Here is a 16,579-nt window from a genome sequence, read left to right on the forward strand (position 1 = left end):
ACACACACACACACATATATATATATATATATATATATATATATATATATATATATATATATATATATATATATATATATATATATATATATATATATATATATATATATTAGAAATAATATTAATAATACAAATATTAATATTAATAATAATAATAATTATTATAATAATATTAATATAATAATTATATTCAACTTATAATTATATTATAATTTATTAATTATATCATATTTACCAATTATATAATATATTGAATCTTTAATATTTATCAATTATATCTATATATATTACAATATTTTTAATATTACTTATGTATAGAATTCATACATATATATATATATATATATATATATATATATATATATATATATATATATATATATATATATATATATATATATATATATATATATATATATAATTCCAATTGATTAAAGTGTATTTTATTAATTCAAAATTTTATATATACACTTATATATATATATATATATATATATATATATATATATATATATATATATATATATTTAGATATTTATTTACACACAATAGTTTGTGAATCGCCGGGAAAGGTCCAATGGATAGTTAAGTGCATGAAATTATATAAAACACTGATTTACTTAACTTGTCGATATTCATCTTCTAAATTATCTACATTCCGTAATTTCACTTTCACATTAAATAATATGAAGGCTAGATAGTTATCTCATCAAAAGTCACGAGGAAATTATTGTAGAGTATATATTGAAAATCAAACAGGAATCTCCACAAACTTTTGTCTAGTTACCGTTAATTGATACATTTGTTCTTACCTGTAAATCACTTTACCATTTTTCGAATATCGTTAAAAGGAACAGATTTCTTAGATCATAGTGGACCTCATAACAGAGGCCCGTAATTATAATAACAATGTATCTGATAATTTAATCATTTAATATTATCTTTTAATTCCGTTGATAAATATATTAACATATATTGAAATACATACGTTCATGTAAATTATTATTCATCTAATACTTTGTTAACATCTTCAATACTATAACTATATATTATATATATATATATATACATATCTATATACACATAAATGTTTGTGAATCGTCAAGCATAGTCAAAGGGTAATTGATTACATGACTAAAATTCCAAAATTTTTGAGACTCAACATTACAGACTTTGCTTATCTTGTCGAAATCATATAAAGATTAAGTTTAAATTTGGTCGGAAATTTCCGGGTTGTCACACCAAACAACGAAAGCAAGCAAAGAAAGGCGAATGTTATGTATCGAGAGAATGATTTTATACACAGGTTATGTGTATGATATTTTGTACACGAGATATGTGTACGGTTATAAAGAATTATTGAAAAATGATTTTGTACACGAGATATGTGTACTGTATTTAAAAGATATCGCATGTACATTACAGGTGGGTATAGGATTCGGGCCCAATTGTACCATGCACATTTAAATCTTGTGGTCTATCAAAATTATGAATTTTACTGTTTATGATAAACCTATGAACTCACCAACCTTTTGGTTGACACTTTTAATCATGTTTATTCTCAGGTATGAAAGAAACCTTCCGCTGTGCATTCGCTCATTTTAGAGATATTACTTGGAGTCATTCATGACATATTTCAAAAGACGTTGCATTCGAGTCGTTGAGTTCATCAAGATTATTATTAAGTCAATTATAGTTGGATATATTATCAAATGGTATGCATGCCATCAACTTTCGATGTAATGAAAGTTTGTCTTTTAAAAACGAATGCAATGTTTATAAAATGTATCATATAGAGATCAAATACCTTGCAATATAATCATATGATATTGTACTCGTCCTTATGGATTAGGACGGGTCGTCTCATGTGGTATTAGAGCGGTGGTCTTAGCGAACCAGGTCTTGCATTAGTGTGTCTAACTGATAGTTGTTTAGATGCATTAGTGGATCTGGACTTCGACTGAGATGACCCATCCTAATCCATAAGGACGAATACAATAACATATGGTTACATTGTGAGGTATTTGACCTCTATATGATACATTTTATAAATATTGCATTCGTTTTTAAAAGACAACATTTCATTACATCGAAAGTTGACAAGTATGCATACCCTTTCATAATATATCCAAACTATAGATGACTTAGTATGTCATTTACTTAATAATGATCTTTATTGAACTCAACGACTTGAATGCAACGTCCTTTAAAATATGTCATATATGACTCCAAGTATTATCTTTAAAATAAGCAAATGCACAGCGGAAGATTTCTTTCAAACCCGAGAATAAACATGCTTTCAAGTGTCAACCAAAAGGTTGGTGAGTTCATTAGTTTATCATAATCTATTATTTCCATAATTTTAATAGACCACAAGATTTTTATTTCCATTTCTCAAAAACATCATCTCATATCAGGCATTTTGCAAAAACTGCATAGAGATAAAAATCATTCATATGGTGAACACCTAGTAATCGACATTAACAAAATGCGTCTAGAATATCCCCATCATTCCGGGACTCTCATCGGACATGATAAAATCAAAGTACTAAAGCATCTGTAACCTGGATGGGGTTTGTTAGGCCCAATAGATCTATCTTTAGGATTCGCGTCAATTAGGGTTTCTGTTCCCTAATTCTTAGATTACCAGACTAAAAAGGGTGATATTCGATTCGATAATTCAACCATAGAATGTAGTTTCGATTACTTGTGTCTATTTCGTAAAACATTTATAAAAGCATCGCATGTATTCTCATTCCCAAAAATATATATTGCAAAAGCATTTAAAAGGGAGCAAATGAAACTCACAATACTGTATTTCGTAGTAAAAATACATATGACATCATTGAACAAATGTAAGGTTGGCCTCGAATTCACGATTTAGGTCAATATCTGTCTAACAATTTAGGTCAAGTCGTAGTGTATCACAATCCTAATGCTCGAGACTGATATGCAAAAGTTAACAAAAGTCATCTTGACCCAAAATGACTTCCAAAATCTATACATGTTTATTATATAACTTAAATATAGTCATTATATATATATTTAAATATATTTATCAGGTTTTATTAAAGTAAATAATACAAGTCATGTATTAATAAATAAAAATTTATATTAAAATTTATATATGATAAAAATATTCTTTTATATATCTCAAATAAAATTTATAAAGCTCAGTTAATATCATAAAAATATAGTGGTATGTATTATTATATTACATGTGGTAAGAATATATTTGTATCACAAATTTATTAGATAAAATAATATTGATAATAATATTAATGACTAAAGGTTGTATTATTTTGTAATAATAATATTAATAATTATTATTCTACTAATAATAATAATAACAATATTTATATTTACTAATAATGAAATGATAATTCCGATTTTGATAATTTTAGTAATAACAATACTTTTTAATTTTAACTGTAATAATAATATTTTATATAAAAATAATAATTCTATTCAAAATGATAATTTTAATTATAATAATACTAAAATGATAATATTAATGATATTTTATAATAACAATGATATTTCTATTAAAAATGATAATTTCAGTAAAAATGATAGTTTTAATATTAATGATACTTTTAATAATAATAATAATGATAAAAATAATGAAAACGATATTTTTATCTAATTCAATATCTTACAATATTTTAATTTCATCATGATACTTATACTCATTATTTCCTAAATCGATTTGTTTAAATGCTTTTAGTCATCTCTTATATCGCATTTATAATAGTGATAATAATAATAATCATAATAATTAGATGATACTAATATTAGTTTTTAATGATAATGATACTAATAATAATTATTATAATAATAATAATGATAATACTAATAATTATTATAATGATAATAATAATAATAATAATAATAATAATAATAATAATAATAATAATAATAATAATAATAATAATAATAATAATAATAATAATAATAATAATAACCTTAGTGATCATAATGATAGTATTAATAATAATAATAATAATAATAATAATAACAATTTTAGTGATCATACCGATAGTATTAATAATAATAATAACAATTTTAATGATAATACGTATATTGATAATGATAACGATAATAATAATCGTTATTAGATAATAATAATAACGATAATCATAACAACGATAGTAATAATAATAATAATAATAATCATCATTTTAATAATAATGATACTAAAATTAATAATAATTCAGTTGATCATATCTTTTAATACGTTCATCAAAACCATAAGCTTTCTAAATGAAAAGTTATTAATTTTTCTCCAGCTTTCCAATGACATGCATATCATATACCTTATCTTAGTAGCATATGTATTAAATTCATGATTTATCATAAACTATTTAACGACGAAACTAAGCATACAAATATGCATAATCATATATACTCGAGCACTAGTCAGGGATACATTATTAATATATAAAAGATAAGATATGAATGCTCACGTATCAATATTGAGATTCAATATTGCAGGAAAGTACGTAGACGCAACATAGATGATAAACACTAGGTTAACCTCACGAGCTATACCCCCGAACAATACCCATAACTTCCATAGCTATAACCCATAATTTCCTTAGCTCTATCCCATTTGAAAACTTATTTTGAAATCGCCTGAACATAATTTCGTCGCAGTATTTTATGTATACTAATAATATCTTGAAATAATACTGAGTAAATATATATATGTAAATCGATTGAGAGAGTTTAGAGAAATATATTTTCAAGTTTCTATGAAATAATGAAACCTATTAAATTCTATTTATAATAGATTTTTGAATTATTAAAGTGAATTATTAAAGTATGAATTATTAAAGTGAATTATTAAAGTATGAAATATTAAAGAGAATTATTAAAGTAAAAGTAAAGTAAAAGTAAAGTAAAAGTGAAGTAAAGGTAAAGTTAAAGTATAGTAAAAGTATAAAACTATATACGTATAATACGCGTATAAATATATATAATATTAATTTAAATCATTATATATATTTAATAAAATAAAATATAAATATCGTTATCTTTATCACAATGGTTAAGAAATGAGTTGTCAAAAGTGGTTCTAAATTTTTATAAAAGTTATATACATTTTAATAATAAAGTTCTTTTTAAACTGAAAACGTTTTTGTATGTTTAAAAACTAAATCAAATAAATATGATAATTTTGTTATCCAAAACTAAATATATTTAAGAATCATTTTGTTAAAAAGTTAAAATAATGGAAATCCTTATATCATAAAACGTTTTAGAAAAGTAGAACTATCTATATTCATAATAGGTCTCAAGTTTTTAAATTAAAGTCTGTTGGTGAAGCATGGAATAAAGTCCAAAGGTTAAATAAATATATGAAATCATCTTAATGAAAAATGTCGAGTTACTTAACTTGTCGATATCCAACATCTAAGTTATTTACACTCCACATTCTTACTTTCACATTAAATAAAATGAAAGTTAACATGGTTATCTTATCAAGGTCACGAGAAAAATATTATAAAACATGAATTGGAATTTAAACAGGAATTTCCACTAACCCTTTTCTAGTCCCCGTTAATTGACACATTTGTTCTAACTTGTAAATCACTTTACCAATTATTTCGAATACCGTTAAAAAGAATAGATTTCTTAATTCTCAGTGGACCTTACAACAGAGACCCGTAATCATATCACAATATATCTAATAATTCAATCATTTGATATCATCTTATAATCTCGTTGATAATTATAATAAACTTATATTGAAACAAATATGTTCATGTAAAGTATTATACATATAATACTTTGTTAACATTTTCAATTAATTTAACCATATATTATTATATATATATATATATATATATATATATATATATATATATATATATATATATATATATATATATATATATATATATATATATATATATATATATCTATACACATAAATGTTCGTGAATCGTCGAGCACGGTCAAAGGGTAATTGATTACATGAATGTAGTTCCAAAATTTTGAGATTCAACATTACAAACTTTGCTTATCGTATCGGAAACATATAAAGATTAAGCTTAAATTTGGTCGGAAATTTCTAGGTTGTCACAGTACCTACCCGTTAAAGAAATTTTGTCCTGAAATTTGATTGGGATGGTCATGGCTGACAATAAGTATGTTTTCATGACTCATACGAGTTGGAGATTAGAGTTTTATCATCAGTGAGTAATATGGATAAAACAATTTGATTTTTGTGAAGAGTACGAGTGAAGATATCGCAAAAGAATGAAATGAGAAGAGTAAAGTTTCGTCATATCTTTTGACGTAGATAGGGTTGATTTCTAGAGTTCAAGGGATTTGGAGAAAATCTTTTTGATAAAATTTGATTCTTCGGTAAATAAGGAAATTAGGATCTTCTTTGATTAAATGCAATGATCTATTTCGATTGCTCTGTCGGATGTTTCACTATAAATCCACTCCCTTCGTTTCCTTATTTTCCACAGCTCACATCCTCTATTCTTTCTCCCTCAACTTATACTTTAAAGCATTTTTCAATATGCTCCATCCGGTTCTAATTCTTGATATACTCCTAACTTTTATATCCGTCATTATTCTTTTTCATTTGCCGCCGGAAGAATCTATTCACTTCTACTACACTCTTAGTTTTATAGTGTTTTTAGTTCTCCCGTTTCTTTTCGTTGCAATACATATTGATATACATGGTTTGTAATTTATGTATTGTCGTCGGGCCTTATATCTTTCCTTATTTTTTGGAGTTCTTGTTCCTGTTTTTCTATAATCATTGACATCTACGGTTAATGATCTTTTCTATTTGCTGCGATTTATAACCCCTTTCTATTTCGGAGCTTCATGCTTTTGTTTTCTTTTCGCAAGTAATGGTCCAGAATTCGTAGGTATGGAGTTTCGAATTATCATAATATAAAAAGTAGAAAGGAAAGATAATAGCACGATTTGATTTGTCAAATTACTAGAATATCCTGAAAAGACTGAATCATCAACAAAATATTTTTTTGATATTTTTTTTTTAGAGATTAAATAGAATACAAGAGTCGTGTAACATGGCACATGATGACGATATGGTCTGTGAATCATCACGTTCCATTTAGAAACTTAGCATGACTTACTGTAATATAATCACGTTGATCAAGTGTCATTATATTATACTAATTCATGCTTCAGTTCCTAACACTACTTCAAAAATATTCAAATTTTAAATTCGGATTTTTTTTCTTCAGAATTTAGAAGCTGAAATCGTTTCCTTTCTGATGTAACACTGATATCAAGAATATATAAGTGATTTTAGATAAGAATAATTATGAAAATATCTTAAGAAATATCGAGGATATTTATAATAAAAGATACGATGATATCTTAGAATTTCTAATAACGATGGATGATGAAGAAGATTTGTCCGTAAAGTTTTAGAGTCAGGAGCAAGGTGTTGGTTAATGACTTCAGGAGATACTGAATTATTTGGATTCTTTGAAGGTAGGTTTAGTCTTTGTGATTTATCCACAGCCTCCTTCATAGTTTGCTCAATCCGTTTTCCAGTACCAACCTTCTCTTTTTCTGAACTTTGCCAACACACTACTCTTTATCAACAAACTTCCGACTGTTAAGGTCGTTTGCAGTTTTTGCTGCTTCATCAGCATTTTTCCAGAATTCGGAGAACTAGTTCGTAGTTTAGGGTATTTTTCAGAAACTTCACATTCAAAGTATGTAATCTAGGAGATAAACGTTATATGTATATATATAACTATTGGCGTAGAATTGATGTGAAATTCAAGAATAATAATTTAAGCTTTTTGGTATGACAACTACCGTTACAAGATGCAGATAAGTACATGATAGGGTTTCAATGAATAAGTATAGTGATTTTTCGTAGAGGCTTAAGTCAAAGGGTAATGAAGTTGTTGATACGCTTACTGTTAATATGGTGGAATGTAAAAAGTTTGCCGGTAACGATGGTAAAAGGGAAATGTATATATCAAAGTTATAATAAGGCTGTTTCGACTGAAAGGTCGAAGTTGACTTGCTGGAGCATTGACAAAACTGGCTACTTTGGAAAGGGATTGCAAAGTTATTTTAGGTAATAAATGCCAAAGGATCTGAAACAAATATGTGTTAATCTATGACTTTGATTTCGAGAGTTTCTAGGTGTGTCGCTATACGCGTAATCCTTCTTTTTGTTGTTAACGTGTGGTTGGATCATCATCTCGATTGTTCCTTAGTTGAGGTGTTTTCAAGAATTTTGAAGGGTTTGAACGCAGATTGTCATCGTCAATATACATATGATGTTCTTTGAATTTTGAACGACATGAATATTTTTCTGGTTGTTATGAATAGAAGTGATGTTCTAGCACAGTTTTGAATTCAAAGTATGGCTTTGAAGGATGTAGAAATCTAAGAGTGATGTCTTCTATTAAATCTTGACTTGAATTTTGATTTGTTAAAATCAGAATATGTAATCAAATTTGGATGAGAATGGTTGTTTTTATTTCTATAAAAGAATGTATATTGTTGTGAAAGTAGTGGGTATAGTTGATGATTTGTTGAATCAGAATCAAAGAATGTAAAATATTAATTGTGAATTTATATATCTCTCGGGTATTACCTACCCGTTAAAAGTTTCACAAGTAATATTTTTTACAAAAGAATTTTATTACAATCTTTATGAAAATATATATGTATGTATATTTTCTTCAGATGTAATATAGATTTAATGAGTTAATATTAATTTAATCTCATTTGATTTGCAGTTAGAACTAGAATTGAATAATTCCTAAAACTTTAGAAATTACGTAATCTTTGCTGAGTATTTCTTCCACTTGAATAAAATTATGAATTAATGCTTCATTATTCATCTATTGATATTTCTTTAGTGAATGATGTTGGTGTTCGTGAAATTCTTGTAAACTTCGCAAGGTACGAATGATGTTGTCTAGAAAGTTTTGAGTACATCGAAGATGAAAGTGTAAAATCAAACATGTAATTGATTAATACACTTGGTTTATTATGAAATGGGATTCATTGAGTTGAAACAGAGATTGTAGTTAACGATGGTTAAGTCTTTAACGAAGGATGTACATCATTACATATTAGTAATATGAATTATCCGAGTAGTATCTACCCTTATTCAATTCATACATAATAGCTTAGTACGAAAAGATATACTATGGTTTCCAAAATTTTTATATATATGATATACATATAAATTCTTTAGTGGAAGTGAGTTAATACTTCATAACTCGTTGATATGACATACATGTTATTGATTAGTGATGTTGTTCACGGTGATTGGTGGAGCTTGTGATGTTGTAGGTGCTGCTGATGCTGGTGATACTGACGGCACTGACGGTGTTGGTGATGTTGACGGTACTGTTGATGTTGTTGGTAAAAAAAGTCTAGCTTGTAAATCATGTACCATTTCGATCAGGGTTTCATTTCATCATTTCTATTTGCCCACTTATCTGGTTTATGATTAAGGTTGGAATAGATAATCTCTAAGACTTTAGAGATTACATAATTGTCGCAGAATGTTTCTCCAATGAAGTTATGAATCAATACTTCATCGGTTATTGTTGTTGGTACTCCTTGGTATTTATGGTGCGTATGACGTTGATGTTTATGGGGCAGTTTGTGATGTTGAAGCATGGGATGTGGATGTTGTTAGTGGTGGTGGTAATGGTACTGTGGTGTTAATGATGGTGGTACTGTTGATGCCGGTGATGCTGCTGGTGCTTGTAACCTTTGCACCATATTCTCCAAAGCCATTACCCGAGCGTGAAGCTCGTTGACTTCTTCTATTAAACCGGTGTGATTGTAGGTTCGGACGAGCGGATGAATAAGATCTAAAATTCGAGATAGTATATAGTCATGACGAGATACTCTTGAAATGAGAGAGAAAATGGTGTCTCGAACAGGTTCACCGCTAAGTGCTTCAGTGTGACAACCCGGAAATTTCCAACCAAATTTAAACTTTAATCTTTATATGTTTCCGACACGATAAGCAATACTTGTTAAGTTAAATTTCAAGAATTTTAAACTATGTTCATACATTCATTCAACCTCGACCAAGTTCCAACGATTCACGAACCATTAAACGAATATGATTATATATGTATATGTGTATATATATTATAACTTAAAACGTAAACAAAATATTAGATTAAATACTTTATATGATTGTATCTGTTTCAAAATGTTTATCAATGGAATTAGAAGATAAGATCAAATGATTGAATTATCAGATATATTGAATTATGATTACAAGTTTCTGTTGAAAGGCCCACGTTGATTTGAGAAATCTTTTCATTTTAACAATATTCGAAAAATGGTAAAGTGATTTATAAATATGAACAAATTGTCAATCATTGAGAACTAGCCAAAGGATAGTGGAAGATTGAATCTCATAAAGACTCGATTGATCTATTTAGTTTCAAACGTACAAAAACGTTTTCAGTTTAAAAAGAACTTTATTATTAAAACGTATATAACTTTTATAAATATCTAGAACCACTTTTGACAACTCATTACTTAACTAGTATGATAAAGATAACGATATTTATATTTTATTTTATTAAATATATATAACGATTTAAATTAATATTATATATATTTATACGCGTATTATACGTACATAGTTTTATACTTTTACTATACTTAAACTTTACCTTTACTTTATTTTTACTTTAATTTAACTTTAGTAATTCATACTTTAATAATTCACTTTAATAATTCATACTTTAATAATTCACTTTAATAATTCATACTTTAATAATTCACTTTAATAATTCAAAAATCTATTATAAATAGAATTCAATAGGTTTCATTATTTCATAAAAACTTGAAAATAGTTTTCTCTAAACTCTCTCAATCGATTTACATATACATATTTACTCCGTATTATCTCAAGATATTATTAGTATACATAAAATATTACGACGGAGTGCTGTCCGAGTGATTTCGAAGTTGTTTTTTCGAGTGGGATAAGATTAAGGAAATTATGGGTTATAGCTGTGGAGGTGATTAAGTATGGTTCATGGGTATGCTCGTGAGGTCAATATAGTGTTTATCATCTCCGTTGCGTTTACGTACCTTTCCTGCAATATTGAATCTCAATATTGATATGTGAGTACTCATAATTTAATTTTTACATACTAATAGTGTATCCCTGACTAGTGCTCGAGTATATAGGATTATGCATGCTTGTACTTTTGATATTGCCATTAGATAGGTTATGTTGATTCCTGAATTAGTTACATATAAGATTGAGATAAGGTATAAGATATGCATATTGTTGGAAAGCTAGCGAAAAATAGTTGAATTTTGATTTAAGAATCACTTGAATCCAAGTAATGGTTAGAAAGTTATGAAATAAGCAAATTGCATAATTAATTTCGTAATTAAAATTGCTGATGATAATTAGTGAACTAATTTTCTGGGTTATAAAAAGTGATTATTTGGATTCTACTCGTCGAGTAGATGAATTTTCATATAAAGCACGTCTCGTTTCGTTGAACGGTTGTCAAGTTATGGACAAAAGAAGGTTTGCAAATTTTGATGAAATGTCGAAACGGGAACTGAAATTCTCGCTGATCTGCGTTGTTTCATATATAAAAAAATACCACTGAATTCTTTGCTGTAAGGTCTAATAAACAACTCTAGCCGTTTGTCAATTCGAGTCTCGATGATTTTTCTAAAAATCATCAAAGTTGACAGTTTGGTCGCATTTTAAAATTCTAAAAAGAGCTGAAACTTTTTTATTTAAAAATGTCAGGTTTTGTATCAGTTGTCATGGTCGGCCTGATATGTGTTTACTCTTGCCAAAAATCATGTTATATCTTTGTGGTAACGAGAATTTGCAGGCTTTGACCGTTTGTCAATACGAGTTTTGAGGAATTTTCTAAAAATCTCCAAAGTAGGCTACTCGGTCACTTTTGTAAATTTATTAAAGCCGAAAAATTAACTTTGAAACGCCGAAAACGCGTTGGCAACTACGAGTTGTCTAGGTTTAGTTTACTTCTGTAATATTTATGCTTAATTTTTTTGGTAATGTGTAACTTTTATCTTTGGCCGTTTATCAATCGGAGTTCCGATAATTTTTCTAAAAATAGCTGAAGTGGCCCGTTTAGTCATGTTTGACCGAAAATCATTTTTGTATAAGTTATTATATATTTGCATGCGACCTCATTTTTACTTTGACCTTTGACTTTTGACTTTTACCTTTGACTTTTGACTTTGAACTTTGACTTTTCCTGTTAACTTTTCAGTTAACTTTTTGTGTTGATTTTCTCTATAAAAAAAAAAAAAAAAAAAAAAAAAAACCTAAAATACTATTTTATGATTATGAAACCATTTGTGTTACGTTGTTTCACACGTCACCTTTTACTAGAATCTTAATTGAGCATGAGTAATATAACATGTTACTATACTGTAGAGTTAGACTCGAGCTATAGGATAGGATTACACTATGACCTGACCTAAATTGCTATACAAATATTGACCAACATATAAATATATATAATTAATATAGGTTCGTGAATCCGAGGCCAACCTTGCACTTGTTCAATGACGTTATATGTATTTTTACTACGAAATACAGTATGGTGAGTTTCATTTGCCTTTTTACCCTTTATATTTTTTGGGCTGAGAATACATGCGCAATTTTTATAAATGTTTTACGAAATAGACACAAGTAATCGAAACTACATTATATGGTTGAATTATCGAAATTGAATATGCCCCTTTTTATTAAGTCTGGTAATCTAAGAATTAGGGAACAGACACCCTAATTGACGCGAATCCTAAAGATAAATCTATCGGGCCCAACAAGCCCCATCCAAAGTACCGGATGCTTTAGTACTTCGAAATTTATATCATGTCCGAAGGAGGATCCCGGAATGATAGGGGATATTCTTATATGCATATTGTTAATGTCGGTTACCAGGTGTTCACCATATGAATGATTATTTTTGTCTCTATGCATGGGACGTATATTTATGAGAATTGGAAATGAAATTCTTGTGGTCTATTAAAATGATGGAAATAAATGATTATGATAAACTAATGAACTCACCAACCTTTTGGTTGACACTTTAAAGCATGTTTATTCTCAAGTGTTAAAGAAATCTTCCGCTGTGCATTTGCTCATTTTAAAGATATTACTTGGAGTCTTTCATAGCATATTTCGAAGAACGTTGCATTCGAGTCATTGAGTTCATCAAAGATTATTATTAAATCAGTTTATATTTGGATAGTGGATATTATGAAATGGTATGCATGCCTGTCAATTTTCGATGCAAAGAAAGATTGTCTTTTAAAAACGAATGCAATGTTTGTAAAATGTATCATATAGAGGTCAAATACATCGCAATGTAATCAACTATTGTGAATCGTTTATAATGTATATGAACGGGTCCTTTCATTTGGTATCAGAGCGGTGGTCTTAGCGAACCAGGTCTGCATTAATGTGTCTAACAGATAAGTGGATAGGATGCATTAGTGAGTCTGGACTTCGACCGTATCTGCATGTCAATAGTTTTACTTATCATTTTGTGTCAAAAATTAACTACTTATCATCCTCAGGAAATTACCTGCTTATCATTTTTAGTCTAAGACACGTCTTGCTGCATTGATTGCATGAATAGTGTATAGACAAAAATTCATATCTTAGCGTATCTGCTAAATCATATCTTATCGTATCTATTACTATAAACGTTGCCTGATATATCCCGTAAATTCCTCCGTAATTTATGAAATCTTTTGTTCTATATATGGATATTCTATGTAATTAGAATACCATCCGATAACCGAAAATCATTTCATATCGGAAAAAAAAAATCCTTATTGGATTTCGAAATGGAATCCCACTCCAGCTCCGAAAGCAGTGTGACCGGAATAGATCAACCAATCAGTCATCACCTATTCTGGATGAATTGGGGATGGGTTCGTAGCCTCCTCAATCATTGGAGACAAGAAGAAGGTGATCCCTTCCATCCACCACATTGCCCTCTTGACGAAGAACCTAAAGCACTTACCGGCGAACCTGTCTGAAACACCATTTTCTCGTTCATTTCCAGAGTATCTCGTCACGATTATATATTACATCAAATTTTAGATTTTATTTATCCGCTCGTCCGAACCGACAATCACCCCGGTGTAATAGAAGAAGTCAACGAGCTTCGCGCTCGGGTAGTGGCTTTGGAGAATATGGTGCAAAGATTACAAACATCAGCAGCAGCATCAGCAGCATAACCAGTAACACCATCATCAACGCCAATAGTACCATTAAAAACCCCAACCACAACCACGTCGTAAACCTCAACTTTACACTCTGTCCCACGAGCACCAATGTCATACTCCCTGTAGATACCAAGGAATACCAACAATAATAACCGACGAAGTATTAATTCATAACTTCATTGGAGAAACATTCCGCGCAGATTATGTAATCTCTAAAGTCTTAGAGATTATCTAATCTAGCCCTAACCATAAATCAGTTAAGCGAACCAAAATGATAGAAGGAAGAGTAGAAACCCTGACAAAAATGGTGTGTGATTAACAAGCTAAACTTGTTTTACCAACAGCATCAACAGTACCGTCAGCGTCCCCAGCATCATCAGTACAGTCAACATCAGAATCAACAACACCTATAACATCACAAACTCCGTCAGCTCAAGAATCACTATGGACATCATTACGAATCAATAACCCGTATATTGTATCAACGAGTTATGAAGAATTAACTCATTCCCTTTGAAGAAATTATATGTATATTTTATATATTTTGAAATAAAAATAAATCTTTCCGTGCTAAGCTATTGTGTATGAATCTTAACTACTCGGTTAATTCATATTACAAATATGCAATAATGTACGTCCTTCGGCCGTAACTTAACCAGCGTTAACTACAATCTCTGTCGCAATTCAACAAATTCTAATTCATAATAAATCAAGTATATATTTGATTTTTCACTTTCATCATCGATGTACTCAAAACTTTTCAGATAACATCATTCGTACTTTGCGAAATTCACAAGAATTCCACGAACCGAACATCATACATCAACAAATAACGAAGTATTGATTCATAATTTCAATGTCATTAAAGAAATACTGCGTAAAAGTTATGTACTTTTTAAAGCCTTTAGGGATTATTCAATTCTAGTTTCAACCGTAAATCAAATGAGTTTAATTTAACATTAACTCATTAAATCTATGTTACATCTGAAGAAAATATACATATATATATTTTCATAAAGACTGTAATAAAATTCTTTTGTACAAAATATTAATTGTGAATTTTTTTTTAACGGGTAGGTAATACCCGAGAGATATATAAATTCACAATTAATATATTACATTCTTCGAATCTGATTCAGCAAATCATTCATTATACTCCCTACTTTCACAACAATATACATTCTTTTATAGAAATCAAAACAACCATACTCATTCAAAATTTAATTTCATATTCTGATTTTGAAATCTCAAAATTCAACTGGAGATATGACCAAAATCATCACTCTTAGATCCTTACATCTTTCACAAGCTATATTTTGACTTCAAAACTGTGTTAGAACATCAAATGTATGTTAACGATTACAATTTGTGTTCAAACCCTTCGAAAATTTCTGAAGACACTTCGAATGATGAGCAATCGAGATGATGATCCAACCACATGTTACCCACAGTTATGTACCTGAAAAACTCTTGAAACCAAAGTAAAAGTTTAAACAACGTATCCGCGTCAGATTCTTTAGCATTTATTAGCAAAAATAACTTTGCGACTCCAATTCAAAGTAGTCAGTTTTGTCACAGCTCCAGCAAGTCAACTTCGACTTTTCAGTCAGACTAACCTTATTATAACCTTGAGATATACACCATCATTACCAGGGAACCTTTTACATTCCACCACATTATTAACAGATGTATCAACAACTTCATTACCCTTTGACTTTAGCCTCTCCAAAAAGTCATTATAATTATTCATTGAAACCCCATCATTTACTCATTCGCATCTTGTAATTAGAATTTCCATACGAATCATTGGGAATTAGCAATCAGTATTTTGAAATCTCGCAGCATGTCTACTCCAACAGTTATATGTGTACATATAACGTCTATCTTCTGGACTTAATTTGAATGTGAAGATTCTGAAAAAACTTCGAACTACGAATTGGTTCTCCGAAAATGGAAAAATACTGATGAAGCAGCAAAAAAACTATAAACGACCTTAACAGTAAAAGTTTGATGATAATGAATAGGTGTGCTGGAAAAGCGTAGAAAAAGAGAAGTCTTGGAACTGGAAAATGGATTGAGCAAAGTAGGAAGGAGGCTGTGGACAAATTACAAAGACTGAACCTGACTTCAAATGATCCAAATAATTCAGTATCTGCTGAAGTCATTAACGAATACCTTGCTCCTGACTCTAAACCCCTGCCGACAATATTCTTCATCATCCTCTGATATTAGAAATTCTAAAATATCATCATATCTTTCATTATAAATATCCTCCATATTTCTGAAGATATTAATTTTTCTTATTTGAAATCATTTACCTCTTCGCGCTATCTGT

Source organism: Rutidosis leptorrhynchoides, chromosome 1 (genome assembly GCF_046630445.1).
Source record: "Rutidosis leptorrhynchoides isolate AG116_Rl617_1_P2 chromosome 1, CSIRO_AGI_Rlap_v1, whole genome shotgun sequence".
In the NCBI taxonomy this organism is placed as follows: domain Eukaryota; kingdom Viridiplantae; phylum Streptophyta; class Magnoliopsida; order Asterales; family Asteraceae; genus Rutidosis; species Rutidosis leptorrhynchoides.